Below are 15,215 nucleotides of genomic sequence, written 5' to 3' on the forward strand. Positions count from 1 at the left end.
AGCTCAGCTTCCCGCAGGATCCGGTGTCAGACCGTGGAACAAGTAAACAAAACAATGAAACCAAGAGAAGTGAGTCTGTCTGCTATCGGCGGCAGTTACGCACAACATCTCCCATGATGCATAAGGTTAAAGTGACAGCATCTCTGGGCTACAATGAGTCTTCCCTGTTACACGTCTTGAAACCACAACGAACACACAAACAGTTTTTAAATCTTTTTGATGAAATCAGAGGGAAACAGTTTAGTCCTCCTTTAGGTTTGTGTGTATTAACAGCCAAACATCCCAGAGTTTGGTTCAAGTCATCTTTCTAACTGAAACACTTTTCTAATAACGTCTGGATTATTTTATATGTTAAAATTAAGGAGAAGTAATAACAACATTTAAGAAACAGGATTAAGGTGAAGTGGCCAACAGACACAATTAAACTAAAAAGAAAACATTTTTGTTAAAGTTTTCAAAGACTTCATCATTGATTAAGACAAAAGAAAAACTAATAAAACTTCAACATGGTCACTTTTTGTGTAGCTACAAAAACATAATGTTATTTTTTTTTGTGTAAAATGTATCAAACATATTGTGATCATATAATTGTTTAAAAAAAGTTGCCTTTGCAATAACATTGAAATAAACATTTAAAAAATAAATCGCTATTTAGAAAGAATATATTTGTTTTTTTGTTCGGTTACATAAAATTGTATGTACTAGCAGGGTAAAATGTCAAATAATTTAGTTGAAAATTATTACTGAAAACTAACTTAACTTTTATTACATCTTTAAGAAAAAACAGCCGAAACCTCCAGCTTTTTCTGCCACAATTATCACAAAAATGCACGTGAGATTGCAGAAGGACTGCACATCAATACGGACTATGAGTTTCTCCTTTTTTAAAATTTTTGGATGCCGGTGTGCCTCGGGATTTTTTTCAAGGATAAAGTGTGCCTTGGCTAAAAAAACTGGTTGAAAAACACTGATCTAGGTGCTTTTTCAAACAATATTTCGCATGGCCCTGTGGGTAAAAGAGACTGGTGGTTGTTGGAGAGCAGCTGTTATTCGCCTCATAGACAAAATGGTGTCAGCTAAACAGAGTTGTTTTAGCAGATAAACACGCCATGGCACCATATTTACGACCACAAAATGCAGGCGACAACACTGAATGAACATTTCAACATTGAATACAATGATCAGTACAGCACACTGTATTATTAACACAGTCCATGTTATCACTGTAAGTATAAAGAACAGACATGGTAGACATATGTATGATAGTGGTGTTAAAACAATTTTTAAAAAAAAGTTCTAAAATGCTTTTCCAGAATAAACATTGTTGTGCTAGTACAGCGCTAAAAACAAAAAGAACAATGGCTGTGAAAATGTTTTGATCAATGAGGAAAAAAGGCAGTTATCTGACTCAAATGTGGCTAAAGTTTGGTGTAAATCAAAGCATTTGGTTGGTAATAATTAGGGCTCAAAGTTGATAACCCTAGATTTAAGAAAAATTATATAATATATGTTTTGGACCATAGGGGTCCGGATTATAAAATGAATGAAGTGAAACAAAACAAAACAGTCATAATGTGGTATGATTACCATACCCAGAATGCCTAGAGATACCAAGAGGCAGGTGATTGGTCAGATGAGTTGATGGGAACTTTTTCTAGTAAACCGTGTTGTTTTACATTCATCTGCAATAAGAAGACTTTGCAGAGAGTGCAACATAACAGATAAGTCAAACTTTATTGACAACAACTCAACATTGTTCAGTTGGAATGCATAAAATACGAAACAATGCTATTGCTTTTCCATTTCTTTGTGTTGAAGCACAGTATGTACATCACCGTGCCCCAACAATCCATCAAACAGTGTGACTTGGTAGTTTCCCAACGTTGGACAAAAACATTGACAGATTTTTGAGCACCATGTACCACAAAATTGATTCCAGGACAATAAAACCAAAGTTTCTGCATAAGGCACACTGTTGATATTTTAGAAAATTAAAGACTTATGGTCCAACAAATACAGTCTCCTTTAAAAAAGCTCCACCCACTATGTTTTTAAATCTCTAAAAACATATCAATATATTTCTCATCCAAACAAATAGCTACAACAGTTCCCTGCTTTATAATGGACAACTCTGCAGAGCTTTTGCGTAAGATGAACTACCATTGCAGCTAATGGTGGATCTACAACTTTGAGTCCCTACTGGCCACAAAGAACCAAGCAAAAGCTTGCAAAAATCTCTCCCTCCCAAATATTGTTAAGCTTCAGGGCATAAAAATGTAAAATTCAATATAAGAGAATAGTTTTAGCAATACAGCAGAATAAGCTTTTATTCTGGTGAATCCTAATAAACCTGTGAAGTCAGTCAAGAATAAGGGACTCTTTACACCTGCTCTTGATGTCTGTTGTGGGCGTTCAAGTCACAAGTGGATGTCCCAGAGTGTGCCGGTTTAATGCCATGAAAGTGTGTCTGGAGCGACCACCCTCTCTTTATGCAAACAAACATATTTCCCACACAATAAACAGATCCCTCCGAACCGCAGATTGTGTAATACATATGCAAATTCCTGAAGTCAGTTCAGTGACCAGAATGATGATCAGCTTCTAAACACATTTCAGACCTGCCTCACTTAGGCTGACGGTTGGATTCCACAGCGCTCTGATGAAACACCCAGCCCCTTTGCTCAGTGCGATCATATTGCTCAGGATGCACATAAAGATTGGGTGTAAACAGCCTCTTTTGGGCAGTTTATGCGCATAAAATTTAATTTACGAAGCATGCATGACAGATAGCAGCTAATTCATTCTCCAAAAAAAGCCAATTCTTTCTTCCATTGAGCTTCTAATATAGAGCTAACATTTCACAATGTGTTGGAACATGCTAAACTGTGTGTAAAACATTCTAGTGCTATTCGAGGAAGAGCACAAACCAGATTAAGAAGCTGTGACAGCGCTGGTGCTAAAGTGGGTGAAAGGGGGGTTTATGATTTGAGCCTTTTTGTCGACAGCCGTAGAATTAAGTCGGCTTAAGTGTGCGCATTTGATAAAATAAAATAAAATCAAAGCAGAACTTCAAAAGATAACTTATTGCGAAAAAAATGGAGAAGCAAATGGAAGAATCTGCAGCCTAACAGGCTGCCTGTCAGCTCCAGGATTGTCTACAGATGTACAGATGACAGTTCAGCGCTACAGATGCAGGACAGGAAGTGCAATTATCTGCTTTTACTGCTCCTCTTCAAAGAGGCACGGAGAGACGGCAGACAGCCTCAGTAGCTGGAAAAGAAGCGGAGGGGGGAATAAGAAGCAGAGAGACAGACAATGATGATGAAGTCTGGATTTAGTAGAAAAAAAAGGAGAAAAAACTAAGGGAAACCCCAAAGAAGAGAGAGAAAGAAGAAAGAGAACGTGACACGCTACATTCACACTGAGCAGGGAAAAGTCAAACTCGGTTAAAAAATAGAAATTTTGTTTTAAGCCTCTGTTTTAGTGAAAGTTTCTCTAAAAGATCCGGATGCATAACAGGAACTTTATGTTCTTATAGGGAATGCATTGAATTAGAGACACTCACAAATACTCCTAAAGAATGGGTGCAGACTGTGAAAAATTGCGTTAAGCCTTGGTAACGTGGTGGGGTTGATCCATTTGGGTGCTGCTGGTTTTTGGATTGTCTGGGCCCGTGAAGGGTTGTAGAGAGGAGTGGATACATTTGATGCTATGTTCAACCCCCCCATGGGATGCACGTTTAAGAACGCGCTAAACAAGCATTTTCATTTTCAGAATCAGGTGTTCCCACTGGATTGTTGCAACCCAATATGTACCTAAAGTTGGAAGAGGTTTGGTAGAAATCTCGTTGCAGACTTTTTCTTTCACAGCTCTATTCCCATTTATGAAGACTTGGTATCATAAATTTCCGGATGGCACAAACTGCAATTATTAATGCATAACCAATCATAAACAATTTTCAAATGGTTGGCACTTCCGTGAATGAAGGGGGACGTCATCTTTTCGTCGCTACCAAATCCAAGTTCCTGATTGGTCAAAGTTCGACTGTTTAGCTTTCAATGCACATTCAATGGACGTGTGTTTTGTACATATAGCCCGAAAACTGTCGTAGAAACTTGCATAGGGGTTCGTGAACGTGAGAGTTTTGAACGCAAAGGCCTGAAAAGCTCATTCGCATCCGTTTCGATTGACGTATTAGTGGACGTGGATGCCTGAACGTGTATTGCTGATGCCAGTGTGAACATAGTGTTAAATGGAAGTGCATGCGTGTCTCGCAGTTCTCTTGAGGCTCGTACACCCACCACAAGGGAATTCATGAAAATGGAACATATTTTGGCGCGTGTTGCACGTACCCTATGACGAATGGGTGATGCTGTCGTACTGTACCCTTATACCACGCTCTAAACATTAGTAAGGTGTGAGTGTTCGCCGCTAAATGACTGTGCAAACGGCCCAGGTATGAGGTGTGTACATAATACGCAAGTGCCTGTTGCTCGCAGCATCCCCGTAGAAAACAAATGTGCATAAACAATGAAAACTACCGGTATGCATTTTTACTAACCTAGCAGTCTATGACCTTAATATTTTGTGCGGCCATCTGTGTTACCCACACTGGTTTGTCCATTTTTCGCAGGAAAAAAGCAACTTTTTATATCAGGTTAGTACCAATAAGGGCAAAAAGCCACTTTTCTCTGCGACAGAATCAGCTGATTTACATCGATTCCATAATCATTATGGTAAATTGTTGCATATCAACACTAGTCTGATTTTCTCTGCTTTCAGAAAAGAATTGTGTTAATGGTTGAAGACTTTCTGCAGTCAAAAGAATGTCAACCCTGATGCCAAAGCTCCAGTGTTAAAGGGTTAATCATTTTGAGAAGAGGCCTGTTGCTGGATTAGATGAAGGAAAGTAAACGGCTGGAGAGGGGGTTCTCCCTCCTACCCACCTGCCGGAGCCTCAGTCAGGCTTTCAGCATCTGCCAAACTGAAGGACGCTTGGTGCCATGTGCTTTTCACTGAAAGAGCTTGACGTTTGTCGGTCACACTGAGAGCTTCTGTTCTATTTAGTCTTAGCCAAAATGAGCATTCAATAAAAATAAAAAAAGAAAGAGATAAAACACACGGGCATTCATTCACAGAGTCCCACCCCATGCAAACAATCCCCCGCATGTGTTGGGAGAGAGCAAGACCCCTTTGCTCTGACAGCTCCACATCCACAGCTGTGGACCGGTGGACAGCTGACGCCAGTCTGCGGCTCTCCTATGTCCTCTTCTGTTTCCATGAATTAGACCTGCAATTTTCACAGCTGTGTCTCTCCGCATTATACTAGGAGAGAGTGTGTGTGTGTGGGGGGGGGAATACAGATGAGGCGGCAAAGCCAACATTGTACAAAAAAAAATGTCCTGCTCATTTAGATGCTCCAACATCGTCGAAGACAACCATAATCCAGCATAACTAATGAAAAAGAAAAGTTTAGTCCAGGGTAAAGTCCAGCAAAGTTTTGTCTTTGTGGGTAAATGGAAAAAGTTTATATTTACAACTAAGCTTTTTGGTTATAAACAATTTTTTTAACCAAAGTTTTGTTTGGTGGTAAAGGTTATCAGGGCTAGACAAGCAAGCCATGTTTGGTCTGCCTGAAAACTGGGGTCTTTGTTTGCTTGCTAGTGAGCCCTGGTACATTTTATTACAGTGTAAATGCAGACCCATACTTTAGTGGACCAAAGAGTAGATATGAGCCCCAAAAAAAGTGAGGAAAGTGTTGAACATTTAACGCATAACAAGAAACTCCCACCAAAGCTGAAACACAGATCAAGAAAAACGTTGGAATGTGTTTAGTAAGACTATAGAAAACATGGTCAAATTTGTATTCTCCAGAGGTGGTACTTTGAAAAAGCAGGGGAAAATGTACCTTCATGTGTTTTGACTTCTTTTCTGCATCAGGAAATGTTTTGGTTTGTGTTTCTGCCCGATTTTTATGGTTTGGTCTGGTCATTAAACCAAACATAATCATTCAGGTCAAGCAACCTCACTGAGCTATCATGGTGTAGAAGAAACTTCAGAGAGAAAACGTTGTAGGTGGTTCATACTGGAAAGAAAATAGTCTTTCAGTTTCCCCACGATTTATGTCTGTCAATTCCTGGAATTTAAAAATAAATCCACTTTAGTGAAAAGTTTTAAAATGTTCGAACATTTGGACAGTCCCTTAAATCTATTCAACAGAGGAGCGGTAAGCCAAAAATCGGTAGTTTTCTTGGACTGAAGACTGTCAGTAGTACATTAGAAATTAACCTCTGAGTTTTGGGTGAAATTGTTGATGAGGATGACCCCCCCCCCCTCTCTCTTTCTCTCTCTCTCTCTCCTCAGAGCTCTGTTTACATGCTCTCCGCTAGCTTACATCCCCTCACACCGGCTACTAACATGAACAGTGCAAAAAAAAAAAGAAATGGCGAGGGACATTGGAGCTATCTAGCCGTACAGTTTAGAGCCAGATGCCAGTTCAGACGAGGAAAACGAAGATGTACATGGATCTATTTGGTTACGTTTGGTTTGAGAGATTACACCAAACGTAACCTGTGAGATCTGAAGCCCAACTTCAGATTTACGTATGAGGGAGGATCTCTTTGCAACCAAACCCATCCAGTCTAAAGCAATGACTGGAATGAACCCTTGTCAAATGACCCTAGTTCTGCAGTGTTACAAACGTTTTTCAGGATTCACTTTGCTGTAAAAATCTCTAATCAGCGTCTTGCAGCTGAAGCCCTTGAAAATTGAGGTCTTTCATCAATAAGCAAAAGCACACAATCAAATCCAGCTAGATGATCTGTGATTTCTCTGACGGATGACACTCAACTTCTGCATCATTTATGATTAGTATGATTCTTCAGCAGAAAAAGACTCATTAGCATTTCCAGTGAAGCTGTGGGAGTGAAGCTGCTTTCATTTTCCTCCAACAAAGAGGATGTTTTTTAACGGATTTAAATAGCAAAGTGAAACCATGAACAAGAATGCTCAACACCCATTGTAATCAGTTCTCTTCTGGTTTTGCAGTCCTTTCCTCAACCCACAAGTCTAAAGTACTGTCTCCTCTTATTGTGTCTGTCCGCTCAGTCTAGCTACCAGGCAAAAAAAAAAGTGGATCAGAAATAATACAATTAAGTCTAAGATTGATTGCTGGTTCTGAAACTCATCTGAAGCAGTCAATTTCCACTCAATAGGCTGCTTTTACATTCCTGTTAACCAACTAGAGTGTCTTTGTGGAGTTTTTCCATTTACAAAGTTTTATAAACTCTGATTAAATGTTCATACCGTCTTTGCCATGTTTTTTTTTCAATGGCTTTTTTAGACACATGGCCTTACCACAATAAAACTAAGTATTCGACCTGTAACGCAGTATCAAAATCAGATTTATTTAAACTATGCAACAAATATGGATCATGTTTTTGATCTGAATCAATCTCTGATGACAAAATGTCACATATCAAGTAAAAAAAAAAGGTATTTAAATCGCTTTTATTAAAATTTGTTGGTCTTTCAAAGGAAGACATTTTTGCTGCTACTTTTTTGCTGGTGTTCATAACGCAACTCGCATTAGCAGGTCCAACTTTGGTTTAGTATAAAATACCTGTTATGCAAGATTTTTCTTAAAAGATAATTTGATTTTGTTGACTTTTATTTAAATACAACTGTTACAATTGGTGTTTTCCACTGTTTTTGGTTTTACGATTTGTTTATGTATTGTTATATTGATCACCAATAATCACATATTGCTAAGTTCTCTTCATATCGTGCAGCCCCATAGTAAATGTCACTGGAATTGGAATTGTTGACACAAGACCAAAAAAGTTTTTTAACTGCATATGTGCTACGTTCACACAGCCCTCTGCAACACATGTTCAAGTGATCACTTTCAATGAAAAGTCTACATAAATGGGCGTGAATGCGCATTTCGGGCTTCTGCGTTCAAAACCCTCATATAGCTACACAAGTTTTTAATCCATTTTTGGGCTTTACATACAAAACGCACAGCCATTTAATGCGTGTCGAAAGTTAAACCAGGTCGAACTTTGTCCTATCATGGACGGGGATTTGTGCCAACCATTTGAGAATTGATCAAGAAGAAGAAATTAATAATTGCGGTTTGTGCCCAGCAGGATAATGGACTTCCAAGTCTTTCATACATCGGAATAGAGCCGTGAAAGAAAAAGCCTGGCACAAGATTCACAAGACTTTCACCGCTTCAACCTTTCGCAGGAAGCCTCTTCCAGCTGTAGGTGACAGACATGAGCTAGTAACCAGCAGCAAAGGAGAAAGCAGCTTCTCCCTTCTTGTCCAGTGTGAACACTATGACCTAAACGCGTATTTTGGGAGTTCAAGAATGTGCGTCTGGTGCGATCGTGGCATCAGCCACCTATCAGCCCGGGGAAGTTGTCAGACTACAATATAAATTCCCACAATTTTATCGAAAAGAGGACTTTCCCCAACTTTTTGCGGAGAGAGTAAATTCACCAAGACCATCAGGAACTAATGCTTTTCTAAAGTAATAAATAAATTTTTTTAAGTGCAGGGAGAGTCCCCCATATTCATATTTAAGGATTTTTAAATATTTTACAACAGACAATACAGGGAAGTAGGGTACAAAAACGAATTGTGCAGTATTTTGAACAAAAAGACAGGATTGCTTTTCATTCAAAATTACACATAAGATTCCTGAAATGCCAGTAAACGTGTCTGCGTCAATCCTATCAAGGGAATGTTTTGTAAATGTGCTTTGATCTGTAACTTCTCTTCTTTAAAGATCAAAGGTATTTGCAAAAATTGAGTTTCAACTGCAGCTTAGACCGCTTTCAGGCGACCAGGAGCCCAACTCTCAGCCAAAAATGAACCCCGGTGACTCCACGGAAAGTTAATTTTCAATTACTCGAATGCAAAACCACCCTAGAAGAATGCGCTTTTGTGGCAGTAGCGGACTCAACACAATCCAGCCCCAACCGCCTCATCGACACTTTCAGTTTAGCCCGAGATAAGAGTTGGAAGCTTCAGTCTTACCGCCTCGCAGAGAAGAAAACCCAGTCCAGAGGAGGCGATTTAAAAGAATAAAATAAAACAAAAAGGTAAATTAGTTCTAGCTGGCGAGGAGGAGATGCGTCAGGTGTACGCTTCCCTCAAGCGAAGGAGGAAAACGGTGCGAGGTCGAGTCATGTTGAGTTTTCCCAGCTCGGTTTCCGTTTCCCCAAAGTAAAAAAGAAAGAAAGAAACAACTAAATAAACAAACACCCCTTCGATAGACTTTGTCGTCCCGCAGCAGCGTCACAAACTCGGGCTCAGCAGCCGTGCAGTACTGCTCACTTCGGCGTGTTTTTACATAACAGCATCATCCGCTTTCTACGTTGACGCATCATGTAGCGAAAACATGGAGTTTCTTAAAGGGGCCACCGGCCGAACGTCACCGGCCCCGCCAGCAGCTGCACGCGCCGCGGCGGGCAGATGGCTCCCGTGACGTTCACGCCTCTCCTCCTAACAGAATGCCTGACAGCAGTGACAGGAGCTCAGCTGCTCCACGACCACGAAGGATTTATGACCCCCGGCCCACCCCGACACAGAAGCATGGACTGAGTGTTTTCTGACTTCATCAATTAAAAAAAAAAAAAAGAAACCTACACTGTGTCGATATTTATGGAAAAATAGTTTCAAAATAAAAAAACTAGTTTAAAAAAAAATCATTTTAAAGGTAGAAATCTCATACCAAAAAAAAAAAAAAAAAAATTGAGAAGAATGAATGTCTTTTGGTGGCTTTGTTCTTATTATAATAACAATTCTGGTCATCATTAAAAACCCTGTTTAACATTTTTTTTTAATTTCTTAAGGCCATTGACTTCGGACAGGCATGTCCTAAGTCCGGCCCGTGGGCCAAATATGGTCCGCAAATTTTATGGCAGGTGCCTATCATGAAATCAGTAATATGCGTCCCCCCAGCGCTTTCTAAAAACTGTGTGTACGATTTCTTGATTGTGATTAGCCTAATTCTGTCATTAGCCATTGTAAACTTGTGGCAACACAGCGGTTTGTTTTGTACTTCTGGATAACATAAATATTTATTATTTTCCTGTTCACATGATTTACATTTAGAGTTTTAAAGTGAGCATTTATTAATGACTATTATTTAAAGTTTCATGTGAAGGCCATTGACTTTATAAGACAGGCGTGTCGAAAGTCCGGCCTGTAGGCCAAATATGGCCCACATTCAAATTTTATAGCGGGTAACTGTCATAAAATCAATAATATGCGTCCCCCAGCGCTTCCTACATACTGTGATTATGATTTCTTGATTTTGTTTAGCCTAATTCCATTGTAGCTGCCATTCTTGTCACTGTGTCACATGATTGGGGTGAATTTTGATTTAGTGCACCTGTTCAACTACAGGTTGGGTCTTTTGTGAATGAGAAAAGTGAGCAGGTCTTAGTCTTTTTGTATACCCCATCCTATGATAGATTCCATAACATTCATTTAAATACCTTTAAAAATAATATGTAACATTTTATGTGAAGGCCATTGACATTAAAAGACAGGCATGACCAATCCGCCCCGTTGGCCAAATGTGGCGCACATTCAAATTTTATGGCAGGTACTTATCATGAATAAATAATTTCCAACCCCCACTTTCTGAAAACTGTACAGTACAATCACTTGATTGGGATCAGCTTAATTACGTCATAAACCTGTGGCAACATTGTCACATATTTTGTACTTCTGAATCAAATAACTATTGATTTACACAACTTACATTCAGAAGTTTACAGTGAGTATTTAATAATGAATAATATGTAACGTTTCATGTGAACCCAGATTTAAAGTTCAAGAAAAGTGAGGAAGACCCTTTCTTCATTTTATTTTTGGTCTTTAAATTCATTTGCATTTAATGTTATAAAAAACGTTCAAAGAATGCAGGCTGATTGGTTGGCCCTCACACACTTTCACCTCACTAAATCTGGCTCTCTGCAGAAAGTTAAGACACTCCTGGTATCAGAGAACTGGACTGAGTGTGATGTCAACTACAGAAAATGTCTTACTTTCACCTCCAACCACATGAAGTCAATTCAGTCGCCATTTTTTAATGATGCTCGGACCAATTACTGCTTACAAATGTCGTCTGGCTCAATCACGGAGAATTCTTTGTCGCGAAAAAATGGTGACTGAATTGACCTTATTTCAGTGGAAGTAAGCCATTTTCTATGGGTGACATCCCGCTCGCTCGGTCCAGTTCTCTTGTACAGTAAATAGAGTCAACCTAGCTACTGTTGGGCAAAGGTGGGGTACACCCTGAACAGGTCGCCAGTCTGTTGCAGGGCCACTCACACACTTTAGAGACACCAGTTGACCCAATCCCAATCGTGCACAGAAAGAAAATGCAAACTCGAAACAGACAGGTTCCAGTCGGTATTTTAACCAGAGCCCTCTCACTGTGAGGTGAGAACTACTACACCACCATGCAGCCCTGAAAGAACCATACGGGGTCATAAAACTCATGCTAAGTTTTATTTGCATGCAATTTTGCGTGACCCAAGCATCTTTGTCACTCAAGTTCATGAGTAATTTAACAGTTGTTCATCCATCATTGCTGTAATGCAATCCACCAAATGTTCAAATGAAATCCAAATCTTTGCTTAAGAGGTAATAAAGAGTATTGAAGGGCTTCCAACAGACTCTTGGAAGCTTATGAGTCCCCCAGTGCCAAGAAGCAGTTTTGTCATTTAATGTCTTTGTTTAATTCTAGCTGTGTGATTTATAATTTACTTTGTTTGCATTGCAGAGGTTAGTTTTTGATTTGCAAACACTAATTTAAAGGTAAACAGCAGGAGAACAACCTTTACTTGGTTGAGTCAGTTTGCTCCTCAGTTTCTTGGGAGGAGCCCTTCTTGCTAAATGATAAGCTAAGCAGCTGCAAACACTAAGTACTCTGTGTTGACAGAGATTACTCAACACATGTGTTTTCTATTTTCCTATGAAATCAAGTATGGCCTTTCTATAAGGGGGTTCAGTCTTTTCTATTCTAAACAAAAATTAGGTTTGTTTTACTCTTTGCAAAGATGTCTCACCTGTAAAAAATATTACAAAGGTTTTTCAAACATGATGATACAGAGCAATTGTAGCCTTTGGGTAAAGTAATATTGACTGTGAGTAAATTTCCATCCATCCATCCATCCATCCATCCATCCATCCATCCATCCATCCATCCATCCATCCATCCATCCATCCATCCATCCATCCATCCTCCAACCCAGCTGTTTCCATTTCAGGGTCATGTGGTTCCATATCCCAACTACTGTTGGGCAAAGGTGAGGTTCACTGTGGACAGGGGGGGCCACACAACCACACACACCCACATTCGCATATAGAGACACTTTAGAATCACCAATCAACATATGAATAAGAGCCCAGATGAAAGCAGGGTACGTTTCATAAAGTCAAATAAAAGTCAAATTATTGTTTTTCCTTATACCACTTCTTTTTTTAAGTTACAACAATCAAGTAAACAGTACAAATATTTAGGTTTTGAGTAGAATTCCCTCTTTGACTGTCCCAGACTGGTATGTACAGATTGAACATGTGACATGTTAACAAACCTTAAGCAGTCAAGTTCCAAATTGTGTTTATTTAAAGCTCTCATGCACAGATTTAAATGATCTTCTCTTTTCTGCACATATATTTTTAAGATGACGTTTGAATTCTCTTCACAGTAAAACATTTGCTGAAAAGTAAGAAAGAAGATGAGAGGACTCTTCCCATATCAGTATGATTCTAAAATCAAGTGGTGAAGATGCCATGCAGGGCTGGATCAAATGGCAGGATCCACCCAATAGGCAAACTCTTTAGCTTGACTGAAGCTCTTTTAAAAATTTGAAACAGGTGTAAACAAGTCCCTCCTCATTCTTACCAATATTAAACCATCCAATTTTCAAAGAAAAACATACTTTTGTGATGTTTCCATAAAGGTTGGTTTGTAGTTTTTTTTTTCCAACACGTGACCATCAAGTAAGCTTCACGAGTCTCAACAGGCGTGTTGTAACTTGTTGGGCTTGTTTACCTATTTTTAGAAGGGCCTTGGTTTGCTGTTTTCCTTTTACCACGATGCAAGATTATCAGAGTTTAAAAAACAGGCTTTAAATCATCCCAATGGGTGACCCGGCACACCTTTCATCAATCTTTTATCATACTCTACTAAAAAGGCAAGGCTCGGTTGTGGCTCATGAAAAGAAGATGGATTAAAGATTAAAATATAGAATAAAAGAAAATCCCAAACCTAAAACAAAACAAACAAACAAATAAAAGCCTCTTTTGGCACAAAATATGTTTTACTTTGTGCAAAACCTGTGAGAACTCTAGAGAAACATGGGTGTAAAACTGGTGATTGATGCATAGAACGTTTATTGTTTGACTTGTAAAACTATTGTTTTATAGTAATTAATCACTTGTGGTTGAATTACCTTTATGATAGCAAGGCTATACATACATTTACCAAAAAAAAAAAATGGTCAAAATGGGGCAACAAGGTTGTAAACGCAATGTGTTTGTCATTATTTGCCCAATCAGACTCCCCCTGTTGAGCAACAAGAGCACAGTCAGCGTAAAAACCAATAAAAATACTTTATCTTTTTGAATTTTTAATGTCTGAGCCACCCGTCATTTCGTAACAGGAAACTGTCAGTTTGAGTTTGATGGATTTGCTTTCAAACAACTTTGGCTCTCCGCAGCATAAACACAAACACATACATAGACAACACAGCCTCCTTCCATTCTGGGATTTTGCATTGACTTCCACTGAAGTTTGTACAGCCATAACCCTAACCTGACCTGATCTCTATTCACACTTATTTTAAACCAAGAACCTAAAAACATATTTCTACAGTCAGGCAAAAACATTTTTGTCAGTCACTGACTCTGTATGTTATCCCACTTAGCCTTGGTTGTCAACAACAGAGGTCAAAGGTTTCCTGTAGGTCCTCAGCAGGTCTGCATACACTGTGGCTACTATTTTGGTCCATTCTTCAATATAGATCTTCTCTAGAGCTGTGGTGTTTTGGGGCTGTTGCTTGGCAACACAGATTTTGAACTCCCTCCACAGATTTTCTTTCTTTCCAGAACCCCAAATTGCTTTTTACGTAGCCACTCCTTGGTTGCCCTGGTGATGTGTTTGATTGTCATTCTGGTAGATCCATCCATGTTTCATCATTTTGGCCCAAAATCCCCACCGTACATGCCCCCATTCATCATTTCCTTAAGACAAATCCGTCGTCCTTTCCTTAGAAGAAACACAGCCCCAAATGTATGATGTTTCCACCCCCATGCTCCACAGGAGGTATGACGTTCTAGGGATGCAAATCAGCATCCATCCTGATAGTGATGTATGGGTAGTACCATCTGTTTGAAAAGTAATTATTAAGGAGAAATGAATAATTGTGGTTCATTCCTGGATGAAATTATAAAACACCGTCTTTTTTATATCAGAATAGAGCCATGAAAGAAAAAGTCTAGAGCAAGATTCACCGGATGCTAAAAACAGTGTTAAAGAACCCACGTTCAGCATGTTCTTGAACGTGCATAACATGCCCAGTGTGTAGGTAGCTTCATACTATCATATTCTGCACAAATACTTCAAATCCCAGAGGAAAGGTGACACATGATTATTTACATCTTTACAATAAAAAAAAGATCAACATTTAAAAATTGATAACAAAAAAGAAAATATATATGTCTAAGAAATTATAAGGTTTCTGTCATTTTCCTCATCAGAGGGGTCTACGTTGTCATGATGGAACCATTCCAAGATAATGACTGTTGGTTCTCGATAAGTGCTTGGCTGACATGGTTAAGTGAAGATGAAGCTCTTTACATCACAAAATTAACAGGGTTAAATAACGTGGTTTTTCAACATGTTATTGACCTTGCTCAAAGACTTTTCTAGCCAATGATGCATTTGCTGATAAAAAAAAATCTATTATATCGACACATACACTTCACATTTTTAATAGAGGGAATTGTTTTGGCGATGTAAAACCAAAGACAAGATTGTTTTGAAATATACAAACACTGCAGTTTATTTAAAATATTGTTTTTGGAAAGCTATTCTCAATAAAAACAGCTTTAATTCACTCATATTTTTACATTTTAGAAAGACAAGATCAGGATTTCAATAATAATAATGTCGCCTTGTTTCTCTC

The 15,215-nt window shown here is 38.8% G+C and overlaps 1 protein-coding gene across 1 annotated transcript in view; it reads right to left on the reverse strand.

Annotated features, from left to right (window-relative positions):
• Positions 1-9,547, reverse strand: part of bahd1 (bromo adjacent homology domain containing 1) — a 33,644-nt gene extending 24,097 nt beyond the window's left edge. The window contains exon 1 of the mRNA XM_011490338.4: positions 9,046-9,547. The gene's annotated coding sequence lies outside the window, so the exon portion shown is untranslated. The remainder of the gene's footprint in view (positions 1-9,045) is intronic.
• Between the last annotated feature and the right edge of the window lie 5,668 nt (positions 9,548-15,215).

The sequence above is a fragment of the Oryzias latipes genome, chromosome 22 (genome assembly GCF_053564925.1).
Source record: "Oryzias latipes strain Hd-rR chromosome 22, Olatipes_Hd-rR_3.1".
Taxonomy (NCBI): domain Eukaryota; kingdom Metazoa; phylum Chordata; class Actinopteri; order Beloniformes; family Adrianichthyidae; genus Oryzias; species Oryzias latipes.